Here is a 23,158-nt window from a genome sequence, read left to right as displayed (position 1 = left end):
CCTTCTCATATCCAATTAGCACGAGCAGCACTTTCCGTCGTCTCTATCCTAAAGCACTTCGCAGTTTCTCGCATGCTGTATATCTCGGTACTGCGCAGCAAACAGCCGATTCATAATGAAAACTAAGCGGGTTTTGCAATATCAGGCAATCTCTCCGCTGAACACGAAATTACCATCAGACCTAGGCCACGGACCTGCTCTGTGTTTCCCATTTTGGAGCACTTTTTTCCAGAAAAGCGGCATGATTAATGTACTCATGTTAACAGCGATAAACACTCTCTATCTCGAGTCAACATAGCATATCCTAAGCTTAATCATAGGTCTGGATAGCAGAGCTTGCGTATAAATTCGTTGGGCGCTCGCTGAGAGGATTTACTACGGGGTTCCCGCCACGCCGTTACGAATGTAATGTTTACCACAGCAGCCCGTGCAGTTTTGATTCTCTTCCTCCTACTGCCTCATTTTGGCTTCGTCCTAACTTACGGCCCTAGGCCACGTCCTTGTGAAGACGATTCCAATTGCACTATATCAATTGGAGACACAGGCACGTAAGTATGGCGCTCTTTGCAAAAGTACGCTTATTTACTCACTACTAGAGTTGTTCTCTACCAAAACTACAGTCCGCAATACCTAAGGAAGCAAAAAATGGTAGGATTACCAGTAGTATTGTTAGCATTCGTAGGGAAAGAAACATAAATGAACGTGTAAGAGAGAGAAACTGCGAGCCAATGACTTCTCTTTGTTCTTTGTTTGTTTGTTTTGTAAATAATTAGACCCTCACATCGTTTAACGTCCGTCCATTGTGTATTTTATATGCTTGCAAAATATAAATTGCAATTTATAAATAATAAAAATTAGTTGACTGCCTAACGTCTGCGCTTCTATGTAATGAAAGCAATTACTTTCGATGCATGCACAGTTTACAAGCACAAACATAAAAAACTATATAATAGAATCTTTTTCATCACCGTCAAAGGTAACAGTCCCCCGTTATTACTGATAAGTACTGAACTTGTATACGAATGTCAGTAACGTGTTTTATATAAGTTCGCCCAATTACGGAAACTACACTACTGGCCATTAAAATTGCTACACCAAAAAGAAATGCAGATGATAAACGGGTATTCATTGGACAAATATATTATACTAGAACTGACATGTGATTACATTTTCACGCAGTTCGTGTGCATAGATCCTGAGAAATCAGTACCCAGAACAACCACCTCTGGCCGTAATAGCCGGCCGGTGTGGACGAGCGGTTCTAGGCGCTTCAGTCTGGAACCGCCCGACCGCTACGGTCGCAGGTTCGAATCCTGCCTCCGGCATGGATGTGTGTGATATCCTTAGGTTAGGTTTGAGTAGTTATAAGTTCTAGGGGACTGATGACTTCAGAAGTTAAGTCCCATAGTGCTCAGAGCCATTTGAACCATTGCGAAACGACTGGAAGTTTTTTTGAATGCCAACGGTTTCCCTACACGGTATTAGGCACATGAATGTATCGCCATGGTCTCCGAGCTGATAGTCCATGCTGCTGCAAACGTCGTCGAACTGTTCGTGCAAATGGTTGTTGTCTTTCAAACGTCCCCATCTGTTGACTCAGGGATCGAGACGTGGCTGCACAATCCGTTACAGCCATGCGGATGAGATGCCTGTCATGTCGACTGCTAGTGATTCCTCTCGGCTAAATTTTGCTTCTGTAGCACGTCATCTTCGTGGTGTAGCGATTTTAATGCCCAGAAGTGTATGTTTGGTATGTTTTCCCTTTGCGGTTTTTTAAAAAAAGTTTTCCTATTTTTGAAAACTTCGCGTTTTTAACGCTGTATGATAAATCTGCATTGTTTCTTTTTATTTTTACAACATCCCTCCGTCTCAAGTGAAAAATCAACAGTTTTCGAATAAAACGTGAATTAAAATTGGCAGTTTCAATTTTGCTAAAAGTAGTAGTTGCTTTGGAGGAGCAGACAGCGGGATAATTATATAGAACAAAAATTCTGCTTGGGTTACGCAGCCCTTTACACAGGGTGGTTCACGAAGATATGCACATATTTTAATAAGTTATTGTACAAGTAAAACTAAAGAAAAAAGTTCATGTAAACATAGATCCGCATATGTTTAGTTACGGAGTTCCGGCTAATAAAAGGTTTTGCCTGAAATTTAACAAATTCGCTGATATGAAGCCATCGCAAAACTGTACGAGGTTGAAGTAAAGCACGATTTCCATTTATTTTGTTGTTATTGGTCTAGTGAATCTAATAAAACATGTCCCAGACGTGTATCTGCAGTAGTTTTCCAGATCATCCAGAGAAGCAAAGATTATTATACAATTAAATTTGTTTACTTTCCATTAAGAATGTAGAAACGTTTATGTCATTGTTGGCAACCATTGAGTTGTTTCAGTCGCTTCTTAACCTTAAAACGAGTTAGTTTTCTGTATTGTTCGCTGAAAGAACGTCATAACAACAGTGTATTTAAGTGAAACCACACAGTAACTGTTGTAGTTTGTGCATTATTTGTGAAAAAGGGATGCCTTTCAAATATACGACAGAGGAATACGCCGATATGGTGTTTATTTATGGCAAATGTCTGGAAGGTAAAAAAACAAGTTGGCCAAGGAGTTATAAAATTGAAAATTTTACGAAATTATTTCTTTGCTTCTCTGGATCTTTTGGAAAACTATTGCAGATTCACGTCTGGGACATGTTTCATTAGATTTACCAGATCAATAACAACAAAATAAATGGAAATCGTGCTTTACTTTAACCTCCTACAGTTTTGCGATGGCTTCATGTTAGCGAATTTCAGGCAAAATCTTTTATTAGCCGTAACTCCGAAACTAAACATTTGCGGACCTATATTTATATGAACCTTTTTCTTTAGTTTTACTTGTAGAATAGCATATTAAAATATTTGCCTATCTTCGTGAATCACCCTGTATACTCACATTCATTTCCTAGACGGTCTAGAGAAATCTAGTAAGATACTGTTCGCATACTCAAAGAAAACTATCGAAATGAGATAAAGCTCGATGGTATGCAACACACGTAGCGTACAGGTAACGCGGTTTCGATCGTACCAAGGCTACGAGGAAAACTACCCTAGTCTGCTCTTACTTACGATAGTCTACTACAGCCTACGGTAGTTTTACAGCTCTACTCAGCAGCAGTCGCCGCATTTCTCCTTTTTGCAGTTTTAACTCAGTGTCGGGCCTTCTACTTTTCTTATTTTGGTCAATGTCTACTACGTGCTACTTCCTCTATAATGTTTTATATGTAGCAACTTTTGTTTTTCCTCTCTTTCAATCTGATTCCAGTCACGTATTAACTATTACAGGTTAGATGAGTGGGTGAACTTTAGAGGAGATGTTTCCTCTGGTAACAATTTTCTTTATTATTTCTCATATGTTTACATTTCACACATCATGTGTCATATTATTCACAAAGTCATTCTCATTTCAAGTCTTACTTCTTTATAATAGTCTCCCATAAACGTGCTGTATCGGGAACTACTTCCTCTGTCCCACATCATTCCCTGATACCAGTAAAGCTTTTTTTGTTAAAGATAGCTTTCTGATATCTCCCATAGCTTTCGTCATTTAATCCCGCATTCCTTCCCAAATAGGAAAACATTATCATTGTTTCTGAACTTGCATCTTCTACAAACTGCAATGATTATCAGATCACAATTATCCTTCATATTTCAAATAAGTGATGTCTTGGAGAACGGCCGATTTTTAGACAGGTGATCACCCTGTCTTTCTCAAGTCACAAATGGAATGACGGGTCACTGCGCAAGGTAATTTAAAACCTCGGTGTCCAGTGTAAAACCAAAGGTGATGCGAAGTTATCGACAACCAATGTACGAGTTATCATTAACTATGTCTCTCTCTTGATTAACAAGGGACAGAGAAGTTTTCACGCAGGATTTAAGAAAATATCTCGATTTATAAGGCCACTTGCTAATTTAATTTTAATTGGTGTCTTAATAGCACTATCCCAGTAGGTGGAATTGCATGCTAGAATCTCCGTGTTATTAAATTCGAAAGGATGGTAGTGCCAAGACAATGGTCCGCTATAGCAGATATACTCGGCTGTTGTAGGTGTGTGTGACGCTTATGCTCAAAACACAGTTCCTCCACGGCCCTGATAGTCTGACCGATGTATGACAGGCACACGTGCAAGGAATACGGTAGACACCCGCCTCACGCAAACCAAGATCATCCTGTACGGGTCCTAAATTAGGCCATTTGCTGGTCGAAAATTTCACATCATATTTCCGCCGGGAACGACCAATCCTGTTGGAAATGTATCCTACGTCAGGCAAGAAGCATTTGGTGCCACCTTCTTATCATCATCACCTACGTGATTCACGGTTGGTCGAAAGCGTAACGTGCTTATGATCTGCCTTTCGCTATAACCATTCTGCCGAAATTTGTCTTCGAGATAGGCTGACTCAGCTGACAAACTTTGAGGGGCTGAAATGACGTGGGCCCTGTGAACCAAGGTACGATGTACTCACTTCCGCTGAGGTGAATGGTGACGCCTATCAGCCACTAGATACAGATCACAGTGAGTTAGCTTCCCGTAAATGGCAAGTCCCAACGAGTCATCAGCCTTCCTGCTGGGCAATAAGTCAAAGACTGGAAGAGAAAAATCCTTTAGAATGAGCTCAGATGTTCTAAACAGTCATTGAAGTTCTCACTTCCACGAGGTTAAACAACTACAGTTTCGTCTACCCATCCGAAAACACACACAGGTTGCAACGCTTACGACTCCAAGGCTCGTTGCTTGAAATATTCTATAAATAAATTGACAATCATAGGTGACCACGGACTGACCATTGCCACTCCGTATGTCTGTTCATAGCATCAGTCACTGTATTAAAAGTGAGAGTTAATACATGTCGAAATATTAATTTTAATAACCAGCAGCCTTAGTTGCACTGTTTACCTAGAATTTACATAGGTTTCAGTCGGGATAACCCAACCTTCTTCAGAATAACAGTAACTACCGTTTGTCCATAGCGGGCATCGTCAAGCTAAAACTACAAATCCATAAATTATCGTCAGACTGTAAAAACTTATCTGAAACTGCCTCGGCCCCACTTCGCGACCGCGATGCGGCAGCTACGAATGCTGTACTGGAACAGTACAGCTACAAAAGTTAATGCACTTCGTTTGCTTTTTGCCCCAATTAGCGTTGTATCTTCATTGCACTGAAAATAGTGCACAGTTGTGCAAATGTCGATGATATGTTCCGAAACCTAGTTGATCCATTCACTCACGGTACCTGCTCTTGACAACTGTAAAGCGCAGTTCAGTATACGCAAGTGGCCGTCAAACTGCGGCCCGCTGGCCGCATAAGGCGTGAACAAGTACTCGTACGGCCTGCGGTTCTCAGCCGTATTTTATAGTAACGTAAACAGGCACTGGACTGGACTCGACTCCCCGTCGCTAGATTCTAACGTGGGTTCTCCGCTAGGCGTTAGGAAAAGGATGGTGGGGATGTGTCCACGGATGGGTCCTGAGGACAGAATAACAACATTTATTGGTCAACTGTAATACATTGGTTGTTGGCCCTCCGGGCGAAGTTTGCTCCTGCCCATCATATTCTCGGCGGCCACGAAGGTGGCTCACACGTGTGGCCGCTGCTGCGACTCTAGCTGCTCTGGCGTAACTGGAATCCGCTGCGTCGGCAGCTGCTCTATGGCCTTTGTGGGTCGTACCGAGCCGCAGGCCTTTGATCTGATCGCGGCTAGGAGGCGTCGCCGTCGGCGGCGGCGACAGTGGGTCAGGTCAGCGCCCCGTCTTGAGCGACCATCCCTGGCGGCGGATGTCTGGCGTCGGCAGGCCAGGATCCTTGGCTCCGGCCCCGGTCACAGAGTTTATGGAGGCAGCGTCCCAGGACTATGGCAACCGTGCGTTACCACAGCGCACACGAGGCGATGACTGCTATTACACTGACAATAGTGACGGTGGTCACCACAGCGGCGGCGTCACTCTGGCGCCGCCGGCCGGGGTGGCCGAGCGGTTCTAGGCGCTACAGTCTCGAACTGCACGACCGCTACGGTCGCAGGTTCGAGTCCTGCCTCGGGCATGGATGTGTGTGATGTCAAAAATGGTTCAAATGGCTCTGAGCACTATGGGACTCAACTGCTGTGGTCATAAGTCCCCTAGAACTTAGAACTACTTAAACCTAACTAACCTAAGGACATCACACACATCCATGCCCGAGGCAGGATTCGAACCCGCGACCGTAGCGGTCGTGCGGTTCCAGACTGTAGCGCCTTTAACCGGTCGGCCACTCCGGCCGGCTGTGTTATGTCCTTAGGTTGGTTAGGTTTATGTAGTTCTAAGTTCTAGGGGACTGATGACTTCAGAAGTTAAGTCCCATAGTGCTCAGAGCCACTTGAACCATTTTTGAACTCTGGCGCCTCCTAGGCGATGACCTGCATTTCGATGGTTGCTATTACGATGGTGGCAGCACTGAGTGAAACAGTCTTTGACTCACTCCAGCACCTCACGACGGTTGATGGAGAGAAGCTGGCTACCGGTCCTTAAATACGTCTCTCTGACGCTGAAGTTTGTGGTTCTTCCTCCCCAGTAGGTTGGTGGAATATTCTGGCATTGCTCAGCTTGCATAACTGACCCTATTACCGGCCTCGATGTTGCCACCTGGCGTGCAGCGAGTTGCTTCTGGTCACACCCTGCACTGGTCAGTGACACAGCTCAGGCACCCACTTGTGCCACTGTACATTAGCGAGCTGGGCAACAGAATCTAACGCACATACGACTTCTGGCTCCCAGTATTCCTTAACATTTTTAACTAACCTCATTACTGTAAAATTCCCAACTTTAACTTACTTAATCGCTCTAACCATTCGATCCTCTACAGTAATATGCATCTGTCAATTACCAGCAGAATGCTATAACGTCAACTAACGTTAAGAGTTTCTTAAGAGTGTAGTTTTCCTGCTCATTGCCAACAAAAACACCTACAGCAACAGTAATATTTTAAGATGTACTTAATTTTTGATGTGTCGGCAGCTGGGCCAACACCTTGTAAATAGAGGTGGCTTAAAGGCACGCGAGACTAACGCAGACGGGCGTGAAGTACTGGAACAGGATACGTAATTAATGCTATGAAGAAAAGTACGTAGCTGTTATTATACTTATCTTTAATCACTCATTGTGGTACATCGCACAAAGGAGACTTTAATTACAATAACTGTAAGGCTAATGGCTCCTTGCTAGTTCGTAGCCATTAACTTAGCTGAAGGCTATTCTGTCTCTCGGCTAATGAGAGAGAAAGGCTTCGTACGTCTAGTCGCTAGCTCTGTCGTCCGTACAACTGGGGCTGAGTTCGAGTCAGTCTCTCGAGACCTGCCTTGTGGTGGCGCTAGGTTTGCGATCACACAGTGGCGACACGCGGGTCCGACATGTACTACAGGACCGCGGCCGATTTAAGCTACCACCTAGCACGTGTGGTGTCTGGCTGTGACACCACAATTTTAATTGATGTTGGTGAATTCGGTCGTGAGATAAGTAATGTTGGCCGCTTACCTCGGGGGTAGAGGAGCAAGTAGAGTGGCCACTAAAGGGTTTGAGGATGTGACAGGGAAAATGTTTTGTTGTCTGTCTTCCAGTATTGACCGTTCACGGGAATATGAGGTGCTTTCCGATCATCTGCTGTCGTGTAAATATTGACAAGGTCATAGAGACAGTCATTTTCAAATGAGGTACTTTTTTTTGTTCCAAGGAATATTAATTAAGGCTATTGTAGTAGAATGCAGTGAGTAGAAGACAACTGACATTTGAAAGATGTAGTAAACATCTGTGATTGTGTCTCATACCGCATAACGCATTTAAATTTATGTACTGTTATTAACCAGTTAATGATACACCCACACAGACAACACAGGAACACTTCGCCAGGCAACTGCAGTGGAACATATTTCGGGTTAGTTCAAAATGGTTCAAATGGCTCTGAGCACTATGCGACTTAACACCTGAGGTGATCAGTCCCCTAGAACTTAGAACTACTTAAACCTAACTAACCTAAGGAAGCTCACACATCCATGCCCGAGGCAGGATTCGAACCTGCGACCATAGCAGTCGCGCGGTGCCTGACTGAAGCGCCTAGAACCGCTCGGCCACCGCGGCCGGCAGTTCGGGTTAGTGAATGTGGCAGCAACCTGAGACAGAGGTCGGCATGAAGTGTTCCTAATGGTGGAGGCTTTAACTATCAGTACTTTGGGGTCGACGGCCAGCTTACCGCGCCTTTAGTGTATCTCGTCTACTGGACTCTCATAACATGCTAATTTATGTATGTTACCTATTAAGGATTGGAAGAGCAGTTGAATGGAATGGACAGTGTCTCGAAAGGAGGATAGAAGACCAACAAAAGCAGAACGAGGATAATGGAGTGTAGTCAAGTTAAATCAGGTGATGCTTTCAGGAAATGAGACACTTAAAGTAGCAGATGAGTTTTGCTATTTGGGAAGCAAAATAACTGATGATGGTCGAAGTAGGGAGGATATAAAATGTAGACGGGTAATGGCAAGAGCGGCATTTCTGAAGAAGAGAAATTTGTTAACGTCGAGTATAGATTTAAGTATCAGGAAGTCTTTTTTGAGAGTATTTGATTGGAGTGTAGCCATGTGTGGAAGTGAAACATGGAAAATAAAAAGATCCGACAAGAAGAAATAGAAGCTTTTGAAATGTGGTGCTATCGAAGAATGCTGAAAGTTAGATGGATAGATCGCTTAACTGGGTACTGAACATAATTGGAGAGAAAAGAAATATGTGGCACAGCCTGCCTAGAAGAAGGGATTGGCTGGTAGGACACATTCTAAGACATCAAGGAATTTTTTTTGGGGGGGGGGGGGGTTAAAATCGTTGAGGGAGGCCAGGAGATGAACACGGTCAGGAGATTCAGAAGGATGTAGGTTGCAGTAGTTAATCGGAGATGAAGAGGCTTGCACAGGATAGAGTAACATGGAGAGCTGAATCAAATCAGTACGAGCGAAGAACACAACAAACACAACCAATTAATAATAAAATCTGAGCATATGCCGTTTGAGGTGCCACCCCACGGTATCAGTATTGGCTCTTGAACAAAGAACTTCGACGATCATTAGGCTACCCCGTTAAGCTTGTGTTGAGCACTGCTCGTATATGTCAGTTGCTGTATTGTAACAATTATACGCAGTGGTAGGGAGAGATTTAGTGATGTAGTGAAGGCTTCGTGAGTGAGTTCACGAACGTAATGGAAGAACGACACGACGACGCTATGCTGAGATGTTCCTGCAGAGACAGGAACCTCACCACACTATGTTTGCTTCTGTACATAGTCGCCTACGAGATACCAGGTCATTCCGTGTTGGAATGATAGCGCGTTACAATCATTTTCGTTGATATGGAGCTATTTTCACAGAACCAAATGTCATTGGGATAACAGACACATAAATTATAATTACACTGTTAGTCTGAAACGAGTAGCCGGAGACAGTGGGTCCCTGGTGCCAAAATACTCAGATCATATCCCTGGACAACGTCTGAAAGTTTATCGGTGGAATTCTGTTTCACCCTGTACACAGGCTATCATATACACTACATGATATACCCGCTTTACAGTTCGCTACAGCCAGTCATGTAATTACAGATACCATAAACATAAGCAACAAGATCGATGGGGTTTTTCTCTCATCTTTAATTTAAATCGGCATAATTGGTGCAGGGGTTTGATAATAATATGGGAACACCGCGAGAAATTCATCCTAGAACATAAATGCAGATGCTAGCCACGCCTGTAGATTACGCTATCGTATTTGGCCACGAATGGTACCTGTGCCATGCCTTACAAGTGTCAGTCGTCAAAACAGTATTCTGCGTAGTTGTGACTGCGCTATGTCGGAACTAAACTATGGCATCAAAAGCATCCGGACACTCGGCTGAAAATTATTTACAAGTTCGTGGCGCCCTCCGGTGGTAATGCTGAAATTCAGTATTGTATTGGCCCACCCTTAGCCTTGATGACAGCTTCCATTCTCGCAGGCATACGTTCAATCGGGTGCTGGAAGTTTTCTTGGGGAATGGGAGCCCATTATTCACGGAGTGCTGCACTGAGAAGAGATATCGATGTCGGTCGGTGAGGACTGGCACGAAGTCGGCGTTCCAAAACATCCCAAAGGTGGTCTGTAGGATTCAGGTCAGGACTCTGTGCAGGCCAGTCCATTACAGGGCTGTTATTGTCGTGTAACCACTCCGACACAGACCGAGCATTATGAACAGGTGCTCGATCGTTTAGAAAGATGCAATCGCCATCCCCCAATTGCTTGCTCTTCAATAGTGGGAAGCAAGAAGGTGCTTAAAACATCAATGTAAGACTGTGTTGTGATAGTGACACGCAAAACAACAAGGGGTGCAAACCCCGTGCATGAAAAACACGACCACACCATAACACCACCGCCTCCGAATTTTATTGTTGGCACTACACACGCTGGCTGATGACGTGCACTGGGCATTCGCCATACCCACACCCTGCCATCGGATCGCAACATTGTATAACATGATTCGTCACTCCATACAAAGTTTACCACTGTTCAGTCGTACAATGTTTACCCTTCTTACACCAAGCGAGGCGTCGTGTGACATTTACCGGCATGATGTGTGGCTTACGAGCAGACGCTCGACCATGAAATGCAAGTTTTCTCATCTCCTGCCTAACTGTCATAGTACTTGCAGTGGATCCTGGTTCAGTTTGGAATTCCTGTCTGCCTATTACACATTACGACCCTCTTCAATTGTCGGCCATCTCTGTCGTTCAACAGCTGAGGTCGGCCTGTACGCTTTTGTACTATAGGTGTCCCTTCACGTTTCCACTTCACTATAACGTCGGAAACAGTGGACCTAGGAATGTCTGGAAGTGTGGGTATCTCGCGTACAGACGTATGACACAAGTAACACCCAATCATCTGACCACGTTGGAAGTTCTTGAGGTCCGCGGAGCGCCCCATTCTGCTCTCTCACGATGTCTAATGACTACTGAGGTCGCTGATATGGAGTACCTGGCAGGAGGTGGCAGCACAAAGCACCTAATATGAAAAACGTATGTTTTCGAGGGGGTCCGGATACTTTTGATCACATAGTGTAAGTAAATTCTAACGTGCAGAAATTGTTTTTGCCTGTGTGGTGGTGCTTCCGTAACCAAGGAACCAAAGTGTTTGGTGTCTCAAGAGGCGCCATTTGGAAAGTGTCTACCGCATACATCGAAAGCGGAAAGACATCATCCGCTAAGTAACAAAGTGGTGGTAAGTGTGTATCGAGTTATCGTGACGGAGAGTCATTGAAGTGGGTTGTGACGAAAAATAAGAGGATGACAGCTGCAAGGGTCACCGAAGAACTGAGTGTTGCACTCGCTAATCCTGTTAGCACCAAACCAACAGGAAGGGAGCTGCAGAAGCAGGGAACTGTGGGCTAGCTGGAATTCCAACACCAGCCATCAGTGATGTAAATGCCCTTATCAAGAAAACGTGGTGCTGAGGCCGTAAAACCATAACTGTGGAGCAATGGAAGGAAGATGTGATGAGTCTTGTTCAACAGTGTCTCCAACTTCTGATCCAGTTTACGCCCCGTCAGTGAAATAAAGAGAGGGTGATGATTTCGGCAACGATATCGTGGTATTCCAAGGGCCCCATGGTTACTCTCTAAGCTCGCATTGCTGCCAAGGATTATGAGACTATTTTGGGTGATCACGTCCATCCTGTCATATAGTGTTTGATCCTCATTGGTGATGCTGTGTCCCAAAACGACAGAGCTCACATCGTCCAGAACCGGTTTTCTGGGCACGACAGCGAATTTTCCCATCTCCCCTGGGTACCACTGCCACCAAATCTCAATATTATTGAGCCTTTGTCGTCTAATTTGGTGAATAGGGTGTATGATCTCTTTCCATCTCCAACATAGATACCTTAAATTACCACTGCAGGAAGATTGGTATAAGATTCCCTTGACAACCATACAGGACCTTTAGTTACCCATTGCGAGAAGCCGGCCGGAGTGGCCGAGCGGTTCTAGGCGCTACAGTCTGGAACCACGTGACCGCTACGGTCGCCGGTTCGAATCCTGCTTCGGGCATGGATGTGTGTGATGTCCTTAGGTTAGTTAGGTTTAAGTAGTTCTAAGTTATAGGGGACTGATGACTTCAGAAGTTAAGTCCCATAGTGCTCAGAGCCATTTGAACCATTGCGAAATGACTGGAAGTTATTTTGAATGCCAACGGTTTCCCTACACGGTATTAGGCACATGAATGTATTGTGTTCATGATGTTCCCATATTTTTGTCCATTCCTCGCAAATATTCGTATTTGTTTACTTTCAAGTAAATTTGTGGTGCCATTCCTTTTTAAGAAAACCCAACATGGAAGTTGTGCTTCTTCAGTCCATTTCTGGTTGACGGAAGTGCCCAATGAGATTATCGTCTTCCTCAAATCCCCCGTGGGACCATTGAGTGCTTTGGAAATTTTCTACCAATTACATTTCTTTTTCTTTAGCATTTATATTGCTTATCTCTTGGCTCCCAGAAATACCTATGACATATATACTCTTCTGTCATCAATATTACTTTCTTTTCAGACCATACAATACCGCACGCAGCTCATGTCATAACAAAAGTACTTCTCACGCAACGAAGCAGACGAATCCTGTCTGTACTGCAAGCATCGAGACGGGGAGAACGCGAACTTCCCTGGATGGTTCGCTAAATGACCGACGACCATAGGAAGGCGATCGAGCACAAGTGAATGCTAAGTGAACAAACCGAATGCTATTCTCTGGCTCTCGGCTACTGTGTACACAAAAGAATCTGGTTCAGTGATACCCGTTCGATTGCGTTCGTTCCATTGTATGCCAGGTTTGACTAGCCAGTTCCTACAAGCACAACATTTTATTATACGAGTGTCAGTAGCAATCTCAGTAGCTTGTAGACATGTCATCTGCTGCTGACGCTACAGACTGAACTGAAAACATTCCCCTCTTACCACGCCAACCATTACATGACATGTTTGCCGCTAGTACTTCACTCCTCGTCTGGCGCATGCGCGCAGCGCACTTTCCTGCCAGCCTCTGACGGCGGACGCGTCGTGCAGCGACTATAGTCCCTCAGAGAGCTTTCTTTGAACACAGGACGCCGGGTCACGATGCCGACGGGCAGAAGCCGCCGCTTGCCTGCACTTCACCAGCCGCCAAGCCGAGAAGCTCCGGCTGGGCCTCCGTGCTCGGAGGCGTTTTCGCCATCGGGATGTATGCAACCGCCTAACTTCTGGGCACCCTCAATGCATTTCTTCTCTCCGCCGATGCTTCTCTTTATGCTTCTTCTCGGTAAGTTCCTAGGCAATTAAATTGATCTTTCTAAAAGTATTTTTTTCGTCGACTCTTGCAATTTACTTACACTACATATAGATTGGCTCCCAAATTCTGTTTTCCGGAAACCGGTTTCGCAATTGTACATGTACATCCACATCTACGAGCGGTACGTGCTCGAATGTTAGCGGTATTCGATCCACTTTGAGAATGGCCAAGGGTTACTTTGTCATTTGTTTGTTGCTGTATAACGGGAAGTCCTGTAAACTGTACACCGGCCGCTGTGGCCGAGCGGTTCTAGGCGCTTCAGTCCAGACCATGCGGCTGCTACGGTCGCAAGTTCGAATCCTGCCTTGGACATGGATGTGTGTGATGTCCTTAGGTTAGTTCTATGTCTAGGGGACTGATGACCTCAGATGTTAAGTTCCATAGTGCTTAGAGCCATTTTTTTGTAAACTGTACGCACAGAAATTTGCGCCCAGAGGTGGTCGAGAAGAGGTCCAGCAATATCTCAGCCTGATCCGCAACTTGTCCGGCAGGTAGATGAGCCAAGGACTCTTACGTAGTGTGCTGATGAAAGAGAGCTGGATGTGCTCGAACAAGAACTATAATGGCAAAAATTTTAAAATTGGAAACGATAATAATTAATTTTATTTTCTGTCAGACGCCGTGAAAATTTTTTTAATTATGACTGGATCTTCAGAAAGTGCAATGGAAAACATAAGAAACAAATTCCAGCAACGTAATTTAAAAATCGCGCGCGTCCGGTACTGCAAGTCATGAAAACAATTTTCTTTATAATTATAACTTTATAATTATCAGTTATAAGAGTCGAGGTACATGAAAGGGAAGCAGTGGTTGGGAAGGGAGAGACAGGGTTGTAGCCTCTCCCCGATATTATTCAATCTGTATATTGAGCAAGCAGTTAAGGAAACAAAAGAAAAATTCGGAGTAGGTATTAAAATCCATGGAGAAGAAATAAAAACTTTGAGGTTAGCCGATGACATTGTAATTCAGACAGACACAGGAAAGGACTTGGAACAGCAGTTGAACGGAATGGATAGTGTCTTGAAAGGAGGATATAAGATGAACATCAACAAAACCAAAACGAGGAAATTGAATGTAGTCGAATTAAGTCGGGTGATGCTGAGGGAATTAGATTAGGAAATGAGACACTTAAAGTAGTAAAGGAGTTTTGCTATTTGGGGAGCAAAATAACTGATGATGGCCGAAGTAGAGAGGATATAAAATGTAGACTGGCAATGGCAAGGAAAGCGTTTCTGAAGAAGAGAAATTTGTTAACATAGTATAGACTTAAGTGTCAGGAAGTCGTTTCTGAAAGTATTTGTATGGAGTGTAGCCATGTATGGAAGTGAAACATGGACAATAAACCGTTTGGACAAGAAGAGAATCTTTCGAATTGTGGTGCTACAGAAGAATGCCGAAGATTAGATGGGTAGATCACATAACTAATCAGGAAGAATTGAATAGGATTGAGGAGAAGAGGAGTTTGTGGCACAACTTGACTAGAGGAAGGGATCGGTTGGTAGGACATGTTCTGAGGCATCAAGGGATCACAAATTTAGTATTAGAGGGCAGCGTGGAGGGTAAAAATCGTAGAGGGAGACCAAGAGATGAATACACTAAGCAGATTCAGAAGGATGTAGGTTGCAGTAGGTACTGGGAGATGAAGAAGCTTGCACAGGATAGAGTTGCATGGAGAGCTGCGTCAAACCAGTCTCATGACTGAAGACCACAACAAAAACAACAATTATCATTATAATCGTCATTATTTTCAAGTGGTATATGACAATTATAAAATTGTATATTAATAAGACGCTCTTTAAAAGTTGAGGATACGCATCGTACAATAACTTATGTAATAACAAACACACAAGTTTTTAAGGTGCAACGCATAACTTATTCTTTCAACTTTGAACAGAGCGTGCATCATGAAAAGCGGGAAAGAAGGATTTAAACGTTAAAACAACTAGAACAAATAAAACGCGCGTATTTAAGGGGGGTCTGATGTACAACGTCATGTCGACCTTCTTCCCGGAGCAGGATGTTTACGTTGCTATCATTTGCATGGCTACTTCGACGCGGTTCGGAGAGGAAGGAACAGCACCTTATTGTGTTTCCAGTGGACGAGGTCTCTCGGCATACATCTAGGTCTTGACTTAAGGTGCAGGTATAAGGGCGTTGCAGTAGCGTATATGCAACGTAACACGACTCGGCTAGCAATTTACTTACACTACGTTTAGATTGGCTTCAAAATCCTGTTTTTCAGAACAGAACAGGAGATTTCGACGATCTGCCACGAATAGAAATTATACAAGTAGCCATCCCCAAAATTGGTACTTTTCGTACCCAAAATTCAGGGTTTTCGGGATTTCCTCAGGAACCACCCATGAACAAATGGTACTTTTGTAAGCTGTGAAAGGTCCGCCGGAGACCACACCCACCGGCCGTTGTTGCCTAGCGGTTCTAGGCGCTTCAGTCCGGAACCGCACGACCGCTACGGTCGCAAGTTCGAGTCTTGCCTCGGGCATTGATGTGTCTGATGTCATTGGGTTGGTTAGGTTTAAGTAGTTCTAAGTTCTAGGGGACTAATGGCCGCAGATTTAAGTCTCATAGTGCTCAGAGCCATTTAGACCACACCCAATACAAAAGAACCAACCGATTTGCTCAATTTGCCTGGGCTGGAGGAAGTGTGTAATGTTTAAATTTTGATCCTGTACTGTAGGTACACACTGTGTGCTTGTTCTTCCGACAGATACACAAATAGTCGCTAGGCCCAGGGCTATAAAAAACACTTGATATTATCAACAAAACCCCGATGCATGACCCCCTTCAAAAACGCATTTTGACGTGTGGCTTTCTGAAACGTACTGGTACCGTGCACTGCCGTCATCGCACCGATTTATTCTACAGTTTATGCTCAATACGTTACATTAGTTTACGTTTACTTTCAGCTGTCAGTTTTTTCACAAATCGTCGATTTCCCACAGACCATCCTGCACTTCGCTACTGTCTGCTGGTCTTGTAGAAGTAATACCGTGGCTTACTTTTCGAGATTTTTGCTCACAACATTTCCCCTTTCTAAATTAAATATATATTTACATATTATATACATTTAAAAAATGTTTAACCTACGTCCGTCTCAATGTTTATATATTGCGTAAAAATTTGAAATAAATTAGTGAAGAACTTTTCAAGATTTTTGTTAATAACGTTAAACAACGATTTGCCTTTATATATTAAAAAAAAGGTGCCTAATAATTTGAGAGGTGGCAGCACTCATCGAAAGAAGAAAAATAAATCCAGTAAACATGGGTCTGGAAACGCTGCTTTCTGAGATCAATACGTGTTTATAGGAAGGGCTGTGAGACAGTGATTGCGGATATTAGCACAGGCATACCATTGGAGCTCCGTCAAATGTGTCGGCAAGGTATTATGATCTCTTGCAGTACTCCACCTATCATTACGTGGTCTGCAGTCAGTCGTGTTGTGGGGCACATTAGTTTTCGTCATGTTTGTGTGACCTATTATACAGTACTGTCGACCCTCGTGTTTTACTTTCTTCCAAACGCTGATTCACTTAGGTGTTTACTGTTATTGCGTTGTTTGTACGTACAAATGGTGTAGCACATCTACATTTTCTCTCTTCCACCATTTCCTAGCAATGGAAGCCTACTACTAGACAAGGGGAATGGTGAATATGCCATTCTATTTATGGTTTAGCAAACGGACGTAGCCTGTGCCTTCTACGCTGAAAAATTTCCACAGCGCAAAGTGCCCTCTGATAAGCTGTTCGGTAGTTCAGCATCTAAGGGACGCAGGTACCTTTGCACCTCGGAAGACGTACAATGGAAGGCCTCAACAGTCCTCACTCCTGACTTGGAGGAGCGTGTGCTACGTTCATTGTGGAACCAGTGTGTGACGATCAGCAGCAGCAGCAGCAGCAGCAGCAGAATGCGTGTCTCACTCTCTTATCTGGTGGGTACTTCATGGACAACTGCTGTACCCATATCATCCACAGCGTGTTCAGTCCCTAAGGCCACAGGATCATCATGGCAGACGGCGGATCTGTCAATGGCTGTTGCAAAAGCGGGCCACAGATCCACTGCTCACATCTAAAATCTTATTTACCGATGACGCAATGTTCACAAGAGGTGGTTTTGTGAATTTCCATAACTAACATGTATGGGCGGACGTAAATCTCCAAGCAGTTCAGGAAAGAGGGCATCAACAGCGATTCTCAGTCAACGTATGGGCAGGCGTACTTGGCGATAGGTTAATAGGATCATATATGCTACGACAAAGGTTAACTGGGGCTCATTTTTCTAAACTTTCTAATTTATGTATTGCCTACCTTGCTGGAGGCTGTGCCATTGCAGCAACGAAAACAAATGTGGTTCATGCGTGATGGTGCACCAGAATACTTTCGTCACACGCTGGCCAGCTCGTTCTCCTAGGTATTCTGTTATGGGGGCACTTGAACGAATTCGTCTACACCACGCCAGTCAACGATGTGTGCCCACTACCGTTGTAAGCAGGCTGTTTAGGTTTTTATGTTGCTAATGTCACGTAGCGCTCTGTGTGAAAATCACTGGCTGTGCTGTGTGCAGTCTGTGGCTGGTTGGCATTGTTGTAATATTCGCTATTGTAGCGTTGGGCAGTTGGATGTGAACAGCGCGTAGTGTTGCGCAGTTGGAGGTGAGCTGCCAGCAGTGGTGGATGAGGGGAGAGAGATGGCAGAATTTTGAGAGCGGACGATCTGGACGTGTGTCCATCAGAAAGAGTAAATTTGTAATACTGGACATGAACTGATATATATATATATATATATATATATATATATATATATATATATATTATAACGATTGTTCCCCTTTAGGAGAGCGATTGAACTTGAATTCATAATTTCATCTTCGGATGTTTTTCTTCTTTGCTTCCCAAAACCTCCTCATCCTCTCAGAATGCTCCTTCTTCCGTTCCTCTGTCCATTTTTTACCAGGCTGACGCGATGTTCTTTCCACAAACTTCACACTTGTGATTTTATGCCGGCACTCGGTGCGATCTTCGAAATTTTTTATGTTGATCTGCTGTAGATCCCTCTGGACTTCTTTCAGTCATCCTGTGCCACATTTACTCCTTGTTATAACATTGAATAATTTCTTTGAAGTTCTGGAGTCTTCCATCCTGTATATGTGTGTATAAAATTTGGCTCGGCGCTTTCTGATTTAATCTGTTACTATGTTGAGTTCGTTTTGTGGTCTCTTCATCCAAATGCCATTTTTGTTGATTGGACCGTAAATCTTCCTGAGAATTTTTCTTTCCTGCTTTTCTATTTCCTTAATTTTTGAATGACCATCAATCACCATTGTTTCAGCTGCATAAATTTCTTCTGGAAGAATCACTGTTGTATAGTGCCTTAATTTTGCGTCTGTCGAAATGCACTTCTTGTTGTAATGCGCCCATGTTAGCTTGTAGGCCTTCTGGAGCTTGGTGATTCTTTGTTCATTGGCAATTCGGTTTAATCCTGAGGACTGTATAGTTTCACCGAGGTATTTAAAATGGCAGACTTGTGCATTTTTACCATATTTTTTTATTAAAGGGGATTTATTTTCTGGCTACCTTTCCATATATTGGGTTTTTTCATAAGATATCTGTAGTCCGGTTTTTTGTGAAATTTCATGTAGTTTTTCCACTGCGTGAATCGCTTCTGTTCTGTTATTGGTGATAATTGCAATATCGTCAGCGAAAGCAAGGCACTTGATTTTAATTCGGTTCTCTTTCTTGATACCAATTTGGATACCCTTTACGTGAGGTTCCCATTCCCTGATTATCTTTTCTAGAACAATATTGAAAAGGATTGGGGACAGTCCGTCCCCCTGTCGGACTCCAGATTTGATTTCGAAGGTTTCTGATACTTCGCCCATGAATTTCACTTTGGCCGTTGTTCCTGTAAGTGTCTGTTCTGTGATTTTTCGTGTCTTTCGGTCGATCCCAAATTCTTCCATGATTTTGAACAGGGTTCCACGGTCCACTGAATCATATGCTTTCCTGACGTCGATGAATGTAACTACTGTGTTTCTGCATTTCCTCACTTGTAATATTGTCTTTCAGCACCAGATCTGTTCCGCATATGAGCGTCCTTTTCTGAATCCGGCCTGGTATTCACCAATTAGTGTATCTGCTTGGGATTCTATCCTGTTTAAAAGTGCTTTGGAAAGGACTTTGTAAGCGACTGGGAGCAGGGAAATTCCTCTGTAATTGTTCATGTCTGTCTTGTCGCCCTTTTTGTGTAGCGGGTGAATTACAGCGCGTTTCCAGCCCTCTGGTATCTGCTCCGTTATCCATATGTCTGACATTATATGGTGTAATTTCTGCATAAGTATAGGATCGTTTAGTTTCCAGAACTCAGCAATGATCCCATCTTCTCCTCATGCTTTGTTATTTTTCAACTGCTTGACTATCTCCAAAATTTCTTCGAGATACGGGGCATGTGAGTCTGGGTGTGTGAATACTGGAGAAGAGAAGACAAGTTTTTCTTGGGGTGGTTCGCAGTTGAGGAGGGAACTGAAATATTGGGCTAAGATTTTGCAGTTATTTTTCGTGTTGGTTTCCAAAGAGCATCGGGTATCTTGAAGCACAAGCTAGGCGCTTGGTATCCCTGTAAGTTTTCTCTGAAAGTCTTATAAAAATTTCTTGTATTGTTTTTGATGAAATCCTGCTGGATTTCAGAGAGTCTGTTGTTGTCATATCCCCGTTTTTCTTTTCTAATTATTTTTGAGGTCTGTTTTTGAGTTTTTTGAAAGGTCTCCCAGTTTTCTTCAGTTTCGTGACTGCTAAATTTTTTCCATACAGTTATTCGGTTGTCGACTGCCTCATTACAGGTTGCATTCCACCAACGATGTTTCCTGTTGCGAGGGGGTTGTCCTAATTTGAGGGCTTCCTGAATTTTCTCTGTTAGTTTCTTCCAGTCTGTTGATTTTTCCTGATTAATTTGCTTGATGATTTTTTCTTTGTTGAGTTGCAGATATTCCGGACCTGGTTTGGTACTTTTGGGTGGCCTTTTTAGCATTCTGTTGGGTTGGAATTTTGTTTTTATTTGGAGAAGATGATGATCTGATTCAAAGACACCTTTGCGGGTTCTGATGTTTTGAATTTCTTTTATGTTTTCTTTGGAAATTGCGACATGGTCTGTTTGGTATTCACCCTGTCTAAGACTGGGTGATGTCCATGTGGTTAATTTATGTGCAGGTTTTTGAAACTGGGTACTCATTATTTTAAGTCCAAAGTTTCTGCAGTAGTCGATTAGTTTTTCACCATTCTTGTTGGTACGTTTGTGTTTGGTGTGGGGTCCAGTGGTATATCTGAATTTTTTTTTCCTTCCCTAATTGTGCGTTAAAATCGCCTACTAAGATTTTCACATGGTGCCTAGGTACTTTATTTGTTGTTACTTCTAGTGTTTCCCAGAAATTATCCACTGTTTCAGGGTAGATTTTATTGTGGTGATTTGTGGCGGCGTGCACATTGATCAGAGTGTATGCTTTATTAGCTGATTTTACTGATAAGAGGGAGACTCTTTCATTGGGAGACGTGAAGTCAATAACTGAGTCAAGTACGGAAGTGTGTACGGCGAATCCTGTTCCGAAAAGTGGTAGTTTGTCTCTTACTTTTATGGCAGGTTTGCCCTTGTAGATCCTGTAATTCTCTGTGTTAAAGTGTCCTTCATCTGTGAATCTTGTCTCTTGCGGTGCAGTGATTTTCAGGTTAAATTTTCCCATTGCGTTGGTTCAAATGGTTCAAATGGCTCTGAGCACTATGGGACTCAACTGCTGAGGTCATAAGTCCCCTAGAACTTAGAACTACTTAAACCTAACTAACGTAAGGACAACACACACATCCATGCCCGAGGCAGGATTCGAACCTGCGACCGTAGCAGTCGCGCGTTTCCAGACTGTAGCGCCAGAGCCGCTCGGCCACCAGCGGCCGGCCATTGTGTTGGTAAGTTGCTTTAATTTGCCTGTTTTAGTGAGGGTGTTCACATTAATTGTACCAATAAAATTTTTACGTTTCGTTTTGAGAGTGTGACGAGTTTTTGAGGAGCTCCGATTCTTCTCCGCATGGTGTCCCTGATCCCCCAGAATCCGATGCTCAGGTGAATCCAGTCTATCGACTGGTGCCTGGGGTAGTGACTCTGTGGTCGTCTTTTCCATCATGCGTTCAAGTTGAATTTTAGTTTTTGTGGTGATCTCTGTTGAGACCACAGGTGAACGACTCGATTTTTGAGTTCGAGAAGATTTTGTGCAGCCGCCTCAACTAGAAGAACAGACGCTGGCCACTGGCCGTCAGATGCTGAACAGACACCACTGGGTTTATTGGTTTTTGGTCCGCCCTGGGTATTTCATTTCCCCAGTACCACCTATATCTAGGAAGCTTTCCCCTATCCGCCACCCGGGGAGGCGCCCGATGCGGGTACCAACAACCCCACACGGGATATATATATGATCACTTTTGAACGTTATTAAGGTAAATACATTGTTTGTTCTCTATCAAAATCTTTCATTTGCTAACTATGCCTATCAGTAGTTAGTGCCTTCAGTAGTTAGAATCTTTTATTCAGCTGGCAGTATTGGCGCTCGCTGTGTTGCATTAGTTCGAGTAATGAAGATTTTTGTGAGGTAAGTGACTCATGAAAGGCATAGGTTATTGTTAGTCAGGCCCATTTTTTGTAGGGGTTATTGAAAGTCAGATTACGTTGCGATAAAAAATATTGTGTGTAGTTTAGTTTTGATCAGAATAAGTAAAGAGCGAAATATCTGAGTACGTTCAGTTCTGCTCAGCTGTTTGAAAATCAAATAACGTAAGGGATTTATCAGCACAGTCATTCATAAATTTTTCTAAGGGGATGTTTCACAGTGTCACGTCTTCAAAGCGTGCCAGCAGGTACAACAACAACTGGGTAGGTCATGAAGGGACGCCACGTCGAACACCTCCTGTAAACACGTGTTTATTGCAAAGACAAGCCATGTTTATTGGACTTATTTTTCCTGTTTCGATGAGTACTACCACCTCTCAAAGTATTCGAGACTGTTTTCGAACACCGTGTAGATACATATTGACTCCTTCTGAGAACTGCTGACTATATTTGCAGTGGAGCTCGCTTGCCGAAAAAAGCTTGACAGATTATCATTTCTGCGGCGCTTAAAACGATTTCTTTTTCCCCAGGGGCACGTGGCCGAATGCAGGCTGCGTCTAGGATGATGCCCTGGACGCTGCGTTCACACATGAGGCCCGCCCCGCCAGTACACATCGGCCGACGCCCTGGATCGCTTCTGTTTCATCTGTTGCGGCACTTCATGACGTCGTACCCGAAATGTGCAGCTTAGAAGCCACTAGCAGTTGTTTGCATAGACGCTTCGCTAGCCACAATGGACTTGATCACTGTAGTTTTAATAGATTTTAATAAATCGCTTACAGAGTAAACATTTTCATAATAATATTCATCCACTTCCAAGTTCACCTCTAAAAGAAGTTTATGTATATACTGACTTATTTAATTTTTACAGTCTCCATCGGACTTTTGTAAGAATATTTTCTGTGCAGCCCCGCAGATAGAAAGAGTAGAGAAAGGCGAGAATTACCTCAGTAGAAAAACTCTTCATCCGAGTTACTGACAAGTATAATATTCAATAAAATGGAAAAGAAAACTGAGGGTTTGTAAGATGACTAGCAGTTTCACGTTAAGAGAGATAAAGGCACCACAGAGGCAGCTCCGACGTTTTGCATG

At 43.5% G+C, this 23,158-nt stretch overlaps 1 long non-coding RNA gene across 1 annotated transcript; it reads left to right on the top strand.

The window, feature by feature from the left end:
- The first annotated feature begins 393 nt into the window (after positions 1–393).
- On the top strand, positions 394–22,842 carry LOC126202914 (uncharacterized). The gene is made up of 3 exons (XR_007540199.1): positions 394–548; positions 13,180–13,374; positions 22,597–22,842. It is a non-coding gene; the product is annotated as an uncharacterized LOC126202914 (long non-coding RNA).
- Positions 22,843–23,158: the final 316 nt, after the last annotated feature.

The sequence above is a fragment of the Schistocerca nitens genome, chromosome 9 (assembly GCF_023898315.1).
Source record: "Schistocerca nitens isolate TAMUIC-IGC-003100 chromosome 9, iqSchNite1.1, whole genome shotgun sequence".
Lineage (NCBI taxonomy): Eukaryota > Metazoa > Arthropoda > Insecta > Orthoptera > Acrididae > Schistocerca > Schistocerca nitens.
The sequence above is the reverse complement of the archived record's forward strand: the minus strand, read 5'-3'. Positions and strand labels throughout refer to the sequence as shown.